Consider the following 15,994-nt stretch of genomic DNA (forward strand, 5'->3'; position numbering starts at 1 on the left):
GGGCCTTTTTTGCTCCTTTGTCTAGCTTCTTTGTTCGGACCCGGCTCGGTGTAGGGTGCTCTGCCCAGGTATGCAAGACCGAAAGTGGCCACATAGCTGAGCATATGAGTCATATCTGTGACTCAGAACTTGCCCAGACATGTCCTGTGCCTACCTGCAGTTTCCCTGCCTTCTCTCCTCCCCTGGATTAAGGGGAACCAATCAAAGTTACTGGTGGGAAACTGCCTGAGTTTGCCCTTAAAACCAGACATTTTCTGATCAGACCCCTGGAGAAGGTCCTTGCTTTGCCACGTGGTCTGATCAGCTAGGGGTCTTTGGGGAGCCCTCTCCCTGCTCTCGTTTGTTTTTGAGCATACCCCCATTTTTAAACTCCCCTCCCACGAACAACAAATTTGTGCCTGGAGATCTCCTGATTATTGTAAGCGAATCGAGTCCTCTCTGCATCCTCTGATACTGAAACTGCTGTTCCTGCTGCTGCTTTGGGGATTGGTAAGGAAAAACCTCTTGCACACTCCCCTTGTTCTAGCTGCTGGCTTTCTTTCCCCAGCAGGCAAACCCAAGCTAACCCCTTGAAGCTGTATCCTGGGCACACACCACTCTGCCCTCTGAAACTACCCCTAGTATAAGGTGCACCCATTAGGTTAAATTTAGCCTTTAGTCTAGATAAATTGTAGTTTCATTTTGCATAGCTGTGGTTAAGTTAGGTTTAGAAAATTGCTTGCATTGTACTCTGTAAGTTAGGCTTAAAGAATTGTTGCATTGTGTTTTGTTACTTGCTAATTTGTGTAGTCTTGGTTAAGTTAAATCATAGATAAGATTGTGCTGTGTTCTGTATAATTGTCTCTCTGCTGTTTAAACTTGTAGCCTGTCTGCTCTGTGTCTCCGAGTTTAAATCTCCCTCTACCACGTGTTCCTCTTCCCCATCCCCCAACCTTATTCCTCTACCACTTTCTTTCTCTCTCTCTCTCTTTTAATCCCTTCCCCCACGTGCTCACCCCACTCCTACTGCTGCCAAACCTCAATTGTATTACTGAAGTCTAGCATAAAACCCCATTGGTTACCCCTTTTCTCTCTAACACAACTCACATTTTACATTTACACCACTGTGACACATTTTTTACCTAAAGTTGTTGGTTAGTTAACACATTTTACCCATACTATTAGTTGGTTATATGCTGCTGTGACACACTCTTTACATAGAAATTGTTAGCTACCTGTTACATTTATACTTCAGTGTTAATTGGTTACCAACTGTATTGTACCCCACCATTGAACCCCCCCTATCCTATTTACTAAAAGAAACCCCTCCCCAATTGTCTACCTTAACAAACCACATACCCCTCACTATTGAATTTTCCCTGTTTTTGCATTTTCTTAATAAAGTTTATTTTGCACCCCACCAGTGCAGTAGTTGTCCCCCAAGATCCCCTATCTGCTGGCAGGGTCAGTACCTTGCAAAATGCAACAGTCTATCCAATCTTCAAAAAGCCAACACTTGATGAAGAAGATCTTTTCAATTATCACCCCACTCCCAACCTTCTGTTCCTAAGCATAATCATTATGAAAGTGGTAACAGCTGAGCTCCGACAACATATAACATGACAAATCCTGGATGCTTCACAGTCAGGATTCAGAATTGGCCACAGCAAAGAAAAGCTTTTGACAGCCATCTACAATATGCTACTGATCTTCCTTCATGATATAATACGTTCCTTTTCAACAGGACTCAGAGAGTGGTGATAGGCACTTCTTACCCAAGGTTCCTCACCTGTGGTGTTCCAAAGAAACCCATCCTGTCTCTACTCCTCTTTTATAGTTTGAGACCATTAAGATATATGGTAATCTGGGCTCCGTTGCCAGCAGCATGCTTATGGCATCCAGCTGTATATCTCATTTTCTACCAGCTAAAAGTAGTGTCAATAAAAGGATGCCAGGATGGATGAGGCTAAATCAGGGCAAGATAAAGTGATGTTGCACAGAATGGCAAAATACATTGAATAACTAACTGGGACTCTTTCCCCTCTGTCTGAAGAACGTGTGCTTTTAACATTTTCACAATCAAATTAGTACTTAACAATATAAAAAGGATAGGCAGAAAATTCAAGCCCCATTCAACTACCGTGCATTGTTGTGCTTAGAAGTGGTAATGACATAAGGTTGTACCCTGGAAAGTCAAGGGACAAAAAAAGTGCATTCCTTTTTTTTTCTTCTTAAAGAATTTGCACTTTGACCTAAAGGAACAACCCAAAAAATTCAGGTTCTGAACAATGCAGTCTTAGTAAGTTCAAATTTCAAGCTTGAAAGGGTTGAAATGGGAAATTTGAGAAATTTGGATGTTAAAAGCAGAAACAGTCAGAAAAATATTTGCCTAGAAGAATGGGGTCTTCAAAGAGTCTAGAGAATCAGGAATTGGATCATCTAATTATGAAAAAGACAGGGAAAGAGAAGATTCGTTTTAATCATTTAGTGCCAGGGCTGTATTTTAAACAAAACAAATCACTTTCTGACCTTCTGTGAAAAGCAGTGAGCCCAGAACCCAGCACCAGAAAAAGCAGCAAAGTGGCCAGATTTCCCAGAAGAAAGGGCCAAAAAAGCAGTAGTCTGCTGGGAAAATCAATAGACTTGGCAGTTCTCTTAACGTGCTCCAAGAAGTTTGTACATTATAGTATGTGCCAAATCCAAACATGCAGAGTAATACCATAAAATTCTCTGAAGTGGATATCTGGTAAAAAGATGTGAACAGCTAAAGAAAAGTTTACTCTCTATGCAACAAAGCAGACATTAGTATGTAATAACACACTAACCTTACCTGTTAAATTAAATTCCTTGTGAAACAATATATTTTCCATCGACTACACTAAAACTTGTACTATATTCTAAAACTACCCTTTTTATGACTGTACCCGAACCCTGATATACAGTAAAAATTGTATTTAAATTTGTATACTGTACAGTACTACTTTGTCTCCATTAATTTAGCTTAGTTATCTGAACAACAATAACATTTACACTGATGTAGTTAGTGTCTTTACAAATCCTATTGAAGTAAAGCTAACATCAACATCATTGTGAAAAAGGTAAATTACCTTAAATTTACATAAATGTAAACTGAGGCATGAAAAGATCATGTTCCCATTCACCCAGACTCTGATCCAGCATAGTAGCTAATGAATCTTACTCCTATGCTTAAATTTAAGTAAGTTCTTAACTGCTTTGCTGGATCAGGGCAGTAATAAGTCAAGGGCAGAGTAAGGAAAAGATCCCCTGTGTCTGTCTCTGGGTCCCTTTGCTTTAATCACTAGATCATAGACCATGTCTACACTACCAATTTGTGTCGACAAAAGTGATGTCGACACCCAAAAGTCAACATAATAAAAATCGCAATTTCATGTTCACACTTGCTCCCTCCGTCAGCAGATCGCGTCCACAGTGGGGGCACCATCATCGACAGTGTGAGCAATGCACTGTGCGTACCTATCCCACAATCCTTCTGTCACTAGGTGTTGTGGGACGATGGAGCGGATTGCGGTGCATCTTGGGACAGTGCTAAATGTCCTGTGATGCACTGCTTTCTGTCCCAGCACTCCATGGGCTTCCAGCTTTGTTTCACTGCATTTTTTTCAATCGCCCTTCTTTGCTGTGCACTGTGGCATCTTTGTGAGAAGGGATGGATCCAGCACTGCTCTCCTATGCTCTGCCAACTGTCATCCAGACATCGTGGATGGCAGTACAATTAATCATGAAGTTCCTAACTGAAGAAGATTTATAGATGCCTGACATTCTGCATGATATGGATAGGAGCAACTTTAGGTTGCTTTTGGGCTCATGAAACAAGCAGTGAATGGTGGGATCGTATCATCATGCAGGTGTGGGATGACGAGCAGTGGCTACAGAACTTTCGGATGTGGAAAGCCACCTTCTTGGAACTGTGCATGGAGCTCGCCTCAGACCTGTGATGCAAGGACACCAGAATGAGAGCTGCCCTCTCAATAGAGAAGCATGTGGCAATTGCTGTGTGGAAGCTGGCAACTCCAGACTGCTACCGGTCGGTCGTAAATCAATTTGGAGTGGGGAAGTTGACCATTGGGAATGCATTAATGCAAGTGTGCGGGGCAATAAATCACATCCTGCTCCGAAGGACCATGACTCTGGGAAATGTGTGTGAAATAGTGGACGGTTTTGCAGAAATGGATTTCCCTAACTGTGGAGGGCTGATAGATGGCACACATATTCCAATTTTGGCACCAGACCACCTTGTGACAGAATACATAAATTGGAAGGGGTACTTCTCCATGGTGTTGCAGGCACTTGTGGATCACCATGGGCATTTCACTGACATCAATGTGGGGTGGTCTGGGAAGGTGCATGATGCACGCATCTTCAGGAACACCGGCCTGTACAGAAAGCTGCAAGTGGGGACTTTCTTTCCTAACCATGTCCATAGTGATCCTGGGGACCATGCGTACCCCTTACAGCTGTGGCTCATGAAACCTTACATGAGACACCTGGACAGCAGTAAGGAGCGGTTCAACAACAGGCTCAGTAGGTGCCAGATAACAGTTGAATGTGCCTTTCACAGATTAAAGGCACGCTAGCGATGCCTTTATGGCAGGTTGGACTTTACTGAGGATAATATTCCCATGGTCATAGCTGCGTGCTGTACATTGCATAATCTCTGTGAAGCTAAGGGTGAAAGGTTTGCTCAGGGATGGAGTGATGAGCCAGACCGCTTGGCTGCTGATTTTGAGCCGCCAGATACCAGAGCTGTCAGAGGAGCCCAGAGGGGAGCTATTCGAATCAGGGAGGCTTTGAGGCAGCACTTTGACAATGACCATCAGTAACATATATCTCTGTCTGAATTGATTCAATGTTACATTACGTGTAGTTTCCCTAGGGGGCAATGGTTACATTTGGGGCCTTATATTCCTGTAATAAAGTGATTAAAATGCCTGTGCATGTATTGGCAGTGCCTGCAATCTCACCTAAAAAAAATAAAGCTGATTTACCATTATGCAAGTTTTCTTTTATTGCACAAGAAACAGCACACACAAATACACAGATGCTTGGCAGGAAAGGAGGAACCAGGGAAGGGCAGACTTTCACAGCTGTGTGTAGGTCCAGCTATCATTGTGAAAGTTGCCCGAGAGGGTGGAGTGAAGGAGAAACCAAGAAGTCCTGGAAGGTAGAAAGGAATGTGCGGGCGGAGTTTGGGAGTGGGGAGGGCATGGAAAAGAGTTCTGAATGTGCTGCAGTGGAGGTTGAGCACTGATCTGTTCAGTCTGCAGCATTATTAAGGATTTCAGCATCTGTGTTTGCTCCTCCATTACTTTAATCATCCACTCAGTAGCATCTTTAACAAACACATGATTCTCTTTTCTGTCTTGCTGTTTTGCTTCCCAACACTCCTTTCATTCCCTTTTTTTTTTTTTTTTTTTTTTTTTTTGCATTGGAGCTCTGCGGGACCTCCCAGAATGTCTTCTTCGAGAGGGGCTTTATACTAAGTTGAGGGAAGAAATAAGAAACTGCCCAGGAGAGCCTAAGCCAGAAAAGTCTGTAGCAGTGATAGAACAGAGATCAACCATTAAGGATGCAGCGTCAGACTTCCAGTTGATGGTAAAGTCATTAGGCCCAGTGAATATGAAAAATTTAGCCACATGGCTAGTACAGTGGTCAGAGTTAGGAGGAACAGAGAATTTAAATATGAGTGAATCTTATAGGTTAATCAGGGCAGCTACCACTGGAGAGATTAGACAGGCAGAAGACTGAGTGAAAAAGACCCATGAAGGTGTTATCCAGTGCAGATTACATAAAACCTGGAGATTCACCCAGGGATTACCTGTTAAAGAGAATAACATTGGGATTATTGGCTGAGAAATACAACCAGTGACTAATCCCAGGGCAGAAGTCACCAGACATGTCACCAGATACACTAGAGGGTAGGGATCAGATACAGAGGGACCTAGACAAATTAGAGGATTGGGCCAAAAAAAACCTGATGAGATTCAACAAGGACAAGTGCAGAGTCCTGCACTTAGGACGGAAGAATCCCATGCACTGCTACAGACTAGGGACCGAATGGCTAGGTAGCAGTTCGGCAGAAAAGGACCTAGGGGTCACAGTGGACGAGAAGCTGGATATGAGTCAACAGTGTGCTCTTGTTGCCAAGAAGGCTAATGGTATTTTGGGCTGTATAAGTAGAGGCATTGCCAGCAGATCGAGGAACGTGATCGTTCCCCTTTATTCGACATTGGTGAGGCCTCATCTAGAATACTGTGTCCAGTTTTGGGCCCCACACTACAAGAAGGATGTGGAAAAACTGGAAAGAGTCCAGCGAAGGGCAACAAAAATGATTGGGGTCTGGAGCACATGACTTATGAGGAGAGGCTGAGGGAACTGGGATTGTTTAGTCTCCAGAAGAGAAGAATGAGGGGGGATTTGATAGCAGCCTTCAACTACCTGAAGGGGGTTCCAAAGAGGATGGAGCTCGGCTGTTCTCAGTGGTGGCAGATGACAGAACAAGGAGCAATGGTCTCAAGTTGCAGTGGGGGAGGTCCAGGTTGGATATTAGGAAACACTATTTCACTAGGAGGGTGGTGAAGCCCTGGAATGTGTTACCTAGGGAGGTGGTGGAGTCTCCTTCCTTGGAGGTTTTTAAGGCCTGGCTTGACAAAGCCCTGGCTGGGATGATTTAGTTGGGAATTGGTCCTGCTTTGAGCAGGGGGTTGGACTAGATGACCTCTTGAGGTCCCTTCCAACCCTGATATTCTATGATTCTATGTCACAGTTGATTCTTTGTTGGCAGTTGATTTGAATCAGAGGGAATTTTGGAATGATGTGTTTGAAGGATTGGACAAAATTTATTAGTGATGTTTACTACGTTGGTGAACCAAGCAGCCCAGGATGAGGAGTTAACTGTTATGGATGCCCTGGATAGTATGCCAATGGATGATGAAAGGGGGAAGCCAGGTAGAAAGATTGAAACCTAGAGTACCTTTTGTTGAAGCAATAATATATTCAAATGAGAGTGCTTATAGATCAGAATACCATGAGATTTCGAATATCGCTTGAAGGTATTTGAAATTGAGGGGTGTAGATATGGATAAGTGGAATAGGAGATGTACTGATAAATTGATCAAAGAAATGCAAAGGATGGAAGAAGAAATGTTTAAGGAGCAGAAAAAGGTTGGAGCTATGCAAGATGAGGGTTCAGAGAAACCTGTTCTATAGGGAAGCCCCTCTGACAAGTTGCTCCCACTGGAAATGAGTCCTCAGGAGTGGGAGATGGTAACTAGATTAAAATGGGATTCAAATGAGAAACCTAGGACAACTTTAGTTGTGGGAGATAATGGACCAGAAGATGCCCTATTAGATAGTGAGGTTGGTGTAAATATTGCAAATAGAAGTTGTGATTTGACTCGATATGTGTCAGAGCATTACAGCAGCCTCCTTTATTGGGGAAGGAGTGAAAGGAAAAATGTATCATTCAGTAGAAATAGCTATACCCAGAGAGAGTGGGGGATTTTTGTTGTAAAGAACAAATGCTTCAGATAGATCAGGCGGCTGAGTCAGTAATATTGAGGACTCCTTTTTTGAAGAGGAATTGGTTAGTTTGGGATTTAACTAATGGAATTCTGTGGCATGTGCCCGGCTGGACGGAAAGTGTCCTGTGACAGCACGGTACATTCCAAGAATATGTGCTGCAGATGCAGTGGAGGAGATTATACTGGATCCACAGGCTGTGTGGGTAAAGGAGTTTCCCGATGTATGGATTAAGAATAAAGCAGAATGTGGTAAAATCAAAGCATGTGTTAAAATTGTGGGGGATGAAGTGCCACCACAGAGACAATATAAATATCCTGTGCAAGCAGAGACAGGAATTGAGAAAATAATTGAATCATTAGAACAACAGGCAGTGATTGAAAAGGGAAATTCCGCATACAATAGCCCAATTTGGCCTGTATTAAAAGCCTCAGGAGACTGGAGATTGACAGTGGATTTTAGACAAATTAATAAAGCTACCCCCCACCATGGCACCAATAGTAGCAGATCTACCTCAAGTGATGGCAAGAATATTGGGAGGCCCTAAATGGTTCTCTGTCATAGATTTGGCAAATTGTTTTTTCACCATCCCATTGTATCCCGATTCTTGGGCCCGCTTTGCATTTACTTTTAAGGAACAACAGTACTTATTTAAAATAATTCCCAGGGCTTACACTGCACTCCGGCTATTGCACACCAACATGTGGTGCGAATGCTGGATCAATTATCCAAAGAGGATCAGGAAAATGTCACCTCATATGTAGATGACATATTAGTGTGGGGGGACACTGAAGAGGAGGTTAACTGAGCAGACTAAAAAAGTGTTGAGACTCATCCAGGAAATGGGTTTCAAGGCTAATAAAGAGAAAGCCCAACTAGTGCAGAGGAGAGTAAATTATTTGGGGGTATTCCTAGGGAACAAGGAATTCAGGTAGATCAACAAAAGCTGAAATTATTAATGAATTTACCAAGGCCAGAGGAATCTGATGTGTTGAGAGTAATGTTAGGAGGGTTTAACTATTTAAGGAAACACATCTGGAACTTTGCCATTATAACTGGACCCTTGTGGCATTTACTAAAATAGAAAGTAGAATGGGAGTGGGGGCCCAAACAAGAAAAAGCTTTCTGCAAGTTAAAACAAGCCTTGATACAAGCCCGGCATTGAAATTCCCAGAGATAAACAAGACATTTTTGATTAAGTTGGCAGCAATGCAACAGGGTCTAGCGGTAGTACTAATGCAGGAAATTGACAGGAAGTTAATACTGGTAGCATACGAGTCTAGAAGATTAACCTCTATGGAGCAGCAGTTTGGGACCTGTGAAAGAGAATGTTTAGCTGCTGTGTGGGCCATTGAAGCTTTTGCTTTGACTACTGGCACAGCCCCTATTATAATACAAACATCTCACTCTCCCCTGAAGTGTATTTTATCAGGGAAACTGCAAGGTAAAGGAGTATCAAATAACAGGATGGCCCAATGGACCTTGATGTGAACTAGCAGAGATGTTACTTATGAGAATAACAAACAAGCAATGATGTTACCATATGCCCTCCTATTGGAAGGAGAGGAGCATGAATGCCCACTTCCAGAAACCGAACCCAAGTTAGTGGAAGAAGCACCCCCGATAGATGAAGTGTTAAACCTCAGAGAAAAAGAGGTTTGGTTTACAGTTGGTAGTTCATACCATGAGAGGGGCAAGCAATATACGGGATATGCTGCTGTACAAATTGATGGGGAAACTGTTTCTTGTTCTATGAGTATGACTTCAGCTCCGGGAGCAGAGGTCAGAGCTCTTAGTGATCTGCTTAAACAGAAAAATAATGTTGCAGACTGTCTATATGGATTCAGACTTTGTGGTACAAGGACTGTTAAACTGGATTGGGATTTGGGAAAAGAATCATTGGGAAACAGCTGAGGGGAAAAATTTGGTCCAAAAGGAGAATTGGAAATCTGTGTATGACTGGTTGAAAAAACACCCAGGAAAATTAAGAATAAGACATATTAAAGGTCATCAAAAGCGAGAGGGAATGAAAAATATTGAAATGATGATGCTTTAGCTAAAATAGCAGCAAAGGAACTTTTTGGAGTTATGGTAGTTACCAGAGCTCAAGCCATAAAACTGCAGGTTAAACCTAGGAAAGATGGGGAAACTGGACTATACAAGGTGGCTATGCAGTGAACAAGAAAACAGGAGAGGTAAAGTGGGTACCTGACAAACTTCAAAGAGAAGAGATTATTAACTTGTGTTACTCTATGGCCCACCAAGGAATAGAGAATACTCTCTTTAAGGTAAAACAAATTGGAATATGGCCTAAGGTGCGAGAGGACGTAGAAAACTTTGTTTAAAACTGCATAAGGTGTGCAGCAGATGGGAATAGACCACCGAATTCGGGACCCTTGTTGCACCAAAGAATTGTGGGGCCATGGAGTAGAATACTCCATGATTATATTGATAAATTGCCTAAGACCCAAAGGAGGAATCTGTATTTATTAGTGATAGTAGATTCCTTCTCTGGATGGGTGGAGGCAATTCCCACCAGAAATCATACTGCAGAGACCACTGCCAAAAAGTTGTGGAAAGTAGTGTTTAGTAGATATGGAACTCCAAAAGTAATTGATTCAGATGATGGGCCACATTTTGTAGAAGGAGTAATTAAAAGTTTATTAAAAGCTTTAGGAATAAAGCAACTACTACATATCCCTATCATCCTCAATCGTCAGGGACAGTAGAAAGGATGAATCAAACTATTACACAAGCTCTACACAAAGTCGTACAAGAAACTGGCAAAGATTGGGACGATAAATTGCCAATGGTGTTTGTGGCCATCCGAAGTAGTGACCAATTGGGTACTGGCTACCAGCCTTATCAAATTCTCTTTGGAAGGCCTATAAGATTGTGGAGCGCTTTATTGTACCCAGAAGAAGAAGAAGAGGAGGAGGAGGTATCAGTTACCCAATGGGTAAGGGAGTTACCGATAGAACTTAAGAAAATGGAATTTAAAATGACTGACGCCATTGAAAAAGCAAGAGACTATGCAGATTCTCGTGTGGCTCACGACAGTAAATTATGGGAAATTGGAGATAGAGTAATGTATTTGAAATTAATATAGAAAAAACATGTCCTGGAGTCTAGATGGGTTAGACCATTTTCCATCATGAATAAAATTTTACCTGCTGTAGGGCAGATTAACAAGGGGGAAAAGGGAATGTGGGTCCACACATCACAATTAAAGTTATGCCCTAAGGATTAAATAATGTTCCTTTCTTTTTCTTTTAGTTTATCTTACAGAGGGAAAGGAATGCCCAATTGCACCGGAGATTATCCTGTATGGACCTTAGATTTGGCGTGTGGATATGGTGCTACATTTTTTGTAATTGGCTTATTGCTTATGCTTGTTTTGCTTTGCATTTTGTGCTTAGTAGAAGAATTGTGTTGTGTGCGTTATATTTTAGGAAGAAAAAAAATAATACTGGGGCTCGAGCGAAGACAGAAGAGGTTAATGTAAGTATTAAGAATAATACGGCCAGAAGCATCAGACATTATTCCTGTGGAATAATGGCCTTGGCTTCAATATCGAGGATCCTCATAATTCAAAAGTGTGGAAATATGGTTTTTGGCTTTTATGTTTTTTTAATATTTGGGGAAATTTAGGAATACATGAATACATATGGGAGCACCTCTAGGATCGAGGTATGGATTAAAGGGAATAATACATTTGACTATTCGTGGGACAGAATGGGAAAAACAGGACCAAACAAAACCAGATGTAAAGAAAAACTTTTTGAGGTAAAATTTGAAATATGGTGGGAAAATGGCAAAAAATGTGACCTGGGAATATCTAAAGACAAAAGATTTGGAAGAGCAATGGAGGTATTGCACATATTAAGGGGGGAAGGTCACCTAATGTTTAGATTTAGTTATGATGAGAACAATCTGAATATGAGTACTTTGAACTGTACCTTTTGGAGTTTGGGATTTGATGTAGTCACCCTAGATATGACTGATGAACAAGAATTAGCTAATACTCATGTGGAATGGAATGAATCAATGGCTCTTAAATTATGGGAATATGGTGTAATGGCAAATCCTTCCATAATTATAAGATTGAGTTGCTTTAGAAAAATTAATGGGGGAATATATTTTTGGGGATATGGTCAGTTTTTTCTGTTTATGAATCAGATACCAGTAAACAAGATTGCACCAAGAATCATGGCAGACGAGCACCTATATAGGTTGGGAGAAGTAATCGAAGCCCCAACTATTGTGGATCAAACAATCTGGTTGGAAGAAGCGCAAGTAAACATAAGTGCACAATATCCAGAGTGTATTGCCTCTATTACAAGTGTGGCAACAACAATGGGGAGATGGGACTATACAACATAAGAGAGGTATAGGGGGGTATATCTTAGGTAATATTGGCGCTGAAGCTGGAGTTTTAAACTCATTTGATATTGAGATATTACAAGGGAAAATGTCAGCTTTGGGTAAGATTTTGGGAGTTATACAGACACATGTAACACAAAATTTTGGTGCATTATCAGAACAAGGAATAAGAAGTGTGGAACTCCAGTTGAAACAAGCTCAAGTCTTGTAAATCTATTTGGTGTGTCTGAGATTGACAATCAAACTGTATTAGCAATATGATGTGTACAGATGCAAACTTATAGGATACAGAACATAGAGAGAATGGTTAATCTGTTAAGTAATGGGCATGGCCTTTTGAGTGGTTCAAAGATCCTCATATATGGAATCAAAGAATTGCAGAATGGAAGAAATATATGGAGTTTAATTGGGATCAAGCCACTCTGAGGGGAGAGTGGAAAGGCATAATGCTGTTACATAACACAGGGAAGCAAAAAAAAGCAGCAATTGCCTGGGTTTTACCAAAAATTATTAATGACGAGCTATGGCAAATAGAAATAAGTGGGACACACTTGATTCAAGAAGAAGAGGATTATAGATTAGTAGAATTAATGAAACATTGTGAAAAGCGGAGATGAAGTAAATGGGTGTGCCCACAATTAACTTGGTCCCTAAAGGGATGTCATTTGAACCATTCAAGCGGACAATGTACCATGCAATATTTAGCCTCTAATGGCACAAGAGTGTTTGATTTAGGCAACAGGCGTATTTGTGTGGTAATCACTGAAAAACATGTATTTTGGGGAAGTATGACAGAAAAAGGCTCAATTGAGTCATATAAATATAATGTAACAGAGGTCATTATTAATGGAATTATTTACCGAGGTCCTCTATTTTAAAAAAAGGAAATCGTTTGGGAACCAAAAGATGTGGACTGGTCCTTTGATTTTGGGATACATTGGGAACAGTGGGAAAAATTGATTGACGAAAATGAAAAAAATCAGGCAATATGCAAAAGATGTATCTAAGTCTGCTCAGCTGGGAAAAATAAACATTTTGATCCACAATGATCAAATATTAAAACTGGGGAAAGAAGAAGAATTGGCAATTTCTCATTGGTATGACGTTTTTAAAGGATGGTCTCCCAGTGTCACACTTTTCTAAATGTAATGATACATCCCATTGTCATATTATTTGCATTAATGGTTTTGGTAACCTTTATTATGCTATGTTTATATTGCCGAATAAGAAAGCGATAAGAAGTTTTGGAGCAGGTGACATATAAAATTTAATTGCTTGCAAAATTATAAAGTGATACAATAATTAATGGCATTAATCATGTATCAAAAGGGGGGAATGTTGGGAGATATATATTGTGACAAATTTCCTCCTCTATCTTGGTGGGTCCTGAGCTTATTGGTGGATTTGTTCACCTCAGAGATTCACCATGTGGGTCAGGGAACAGCCCAGAGACCTTCCCCTCTGGTAGAACCCACAGTCCAGGTCAATTCCTCCTGTGTCTGATCAGGAGTTGGGAGGTTTGGGGGAACCCGGGCCCACCCTCTACTCCAGGTTCCAGCCCAGGGCCCTGTGGACTGCAGCTGCCTAGAGTGCCTCCTGGAACAGCTGTGCGATAGCTACAACTCCCTGGGCTACTTCCCCATGGCCTCCTCCCAACACCTTCTTTATCCTCACCACAGGACCTTTCTCCTGGTGACTGATAATGCTTGTACTCTTCAATCCTCCAGCAATACACCTTCCCATTCTCAGCTCCTAGTGCCTCTTGCTCCCATGTACTCTACAAACTGAAGTGAGGTCCTTTTTAAACTGAGGTGCCCTGATTAGCCAGCCTGTCCTAATTAATTCTAGCAGTTCCTGCTTGTTCTGGAACTGCCCCTGTTACCTTACCCAGGGAAAAGGGATCTACTTAATCTGGGACTAATATATATGCCTTCTAACACTCCCCTGTAGCCATCTGGCCTGACCCTGTCACAATATATATCAATATACATTGTGTTTCATATATCCATGTAATATGTTATAGGTCATTGAAGCCTAGTATGAATGACGCATGCTTGACATGAATACGTGCATTGCAAGTTGGCAACCAAAGCAAGAACTTAACGTCAAGAACTATTAGAACAATTTGTGCAAAAACAATCTTGTTATGTTCTGAGAAAAATATGGAGAATCAGCAGACAAGGAAACAAAACCAACTGGACTGATATAAAATTCTATAAGAATTGGAGGAAATGGCACGTCTTGGATCATGGCGGCCCACCCAGGATTGTCTCTTTGGAATTGTGTGGGTAGAAGGCCTAGTAAACAAAGGCAAAGAACCGATGATGCGACAGAATGGACTATAAATGGTTGCCTATGATTTCTGCAAATTGGAGTCGTTTATTGATTCAGAGCCCTGTGTGGACATAGATGTGGCTTTCGCCGGCTCCCCGCATCTTATGAGCCTATGATCAGAAGGAATCTCAACTGGCCATCGGGAGCATTCTGACCTTTGGACTCTGGTATAGTATGTTTGGGGTGTGAATGCTGAGTGAGTAAGGGGTTTTTTTGTAGTCAATAAAGAGCATTTAGAGTATTATATATTAACACTGTGTCTGGTATCTACCTGCTCCCCATCCCGGAGGGAGACCTCTGTTGCAGGTCTAACATCTATATTTTAAGGGCAGAAGGGGCCCACTGTGATCAGCTAGTCTCAATTACTGCGTAACACAGTCTATAGAACTTCACCCAGTTATTCCTGACTCAAGCCATAATTTCTGGTTGATTTTAGAGCTTGTCTTTTAGAAAGACATCCAATCTTGACTTTTGGTGCTGTATTACCATAGTTCTGGATTTCTAATGACTGAAGCTATAAAAAGAAAAGTCATGTATAAATAAACAAATAATTGCAGAAATGTAAACCCAGTATCGCAGTTGGTGCTTTTGTTCCAAGTCTCTTAAAAAAAAAAGATCTCTTGAAATGTTGCTGTATAAAACAAAAAACTCAACTGAACCAAAACAATAGCAGATGTACTGTAAGTGTTCCCAGACCTTAACACCTTGGAAAGTTTGAGGTCACATTCATTAAAATTGATCCCTATCTGAAATAGTTTTGACACATACTTTTAGCCTCAGTGGTAAGCAACTGAATCCTTTGAAGCAATCTATACCAAGCCAGCTTAAGTCTGTCATGCAAGTTTGTTGTTGTTGTTTGTTTTATCTTATATTTTTGTATCGGTTTCTCCACTTTGGTTAAAATCATGAAGGTTTTCAAGTGATCTTTCACACTGATGATATTTTAAAGCAACAACATGTGTGTGTATAGTTAGAATGGAAGGTAACCTTTGAATGTATAAAAATTGAAAGCTAAAATGATATAATTAAGAATAAACTGGTTATGACAGTGCTTTCAAATTACTGTAAATGTGACTAGATAGGAATATGTCCTACAAAATTACAATTATTCATTTGTTAAACATTTTCCTAACTATTACTAAAAAGGTAAATAATTATGTAGTCTTTCTAACTCAGTATTTTATGTTGTTCTGTATACTGCATTACATCATACTGTAGGCTGCAATATGACATGATACAAGATGATAAAAATAATCTGCCTCTCATGGGTGATTCTAAATGTAACTCAAAATATTATGCAGTGATTCTACTTAAAATGTTGACATTTATGACCCAATAGTGTAATTCCTGACATCAAAGAAGAACCAGTAACAATTGATTCAACAGATCTATCTGAGCAGAAGACCAGACAGGAAGGGGGAACAGGTTATCATAACCCTCTAGACAACTGTTGGCAACCTCTTTATGGGCAAAGCTGGGCAAAAAGTTCATGAGACTTTCTACAGTTTGCACCAAAACTTTTACTGAAATTTTCATTAGCCAAAAAAACACGTCAGTAACAAATCCAGGTTCCAGTAATGAAAAATTTAAAATTTGCTACAAGCTCCAGTAAAAGATAGCACCATTTTTTTCTGAAAACCGAAAATGTTGATAATGTTGAAAAAAATTTCCCCCAAAACTGATTTTTTTTTTTTTTTTTTTTACAAGGGCCATTTTTTGATTAAAAAAATCTTTTCTT

The 15,994-nt window shown here is 40.7% G+C and overlaps 1 long non-coding RNA gene across 3 annotated transcripts; it reads left to right on the top strand.

Annotated features, from left to right (window-relative positions):
- The first annotated feature begins 206 nt into the window (after positions 1-206).
- Positions 207-14,508, top strand: LOC135980906 (uncharacterized). 3 transcript variants are annotated; one of them, XR_010597832.1, is made up of 4 exons: positions 207-489; positions 10,816-10,895; positions 10,992-11,040; positions 11,719-14,508. It is a non-coding gene; the product is annotated as an uncharacterized LOC135980906 (long non-coding RNA). The 3 variants fall into 3 exon arrangements; XR_010597833.1 differs by having other exon boundaries at positions 10,816-11,325; XR_010597831.1 differs by having other exon boundaries at positions 10,816-14,508.
- The last annotated feature ends 1,486 nt before the right edge of the window (positions 14,509-15,994 follow it).

This window comes from Chrysemys picta, chromosome 1 (assembly GCF_011386835.1).
Source record: "Chrysemys picta bellii isolate R12L10 chromosome 1, ASM1138683v2, whole genome shotgun sequence".
In the NCBI taxonomy this organism is placed as follows: domain Eukaryota; kingdom Metazoa; phylum Chordata; order Testudines; family Emydidae; genus Chrysemys; species Chrysemys picta.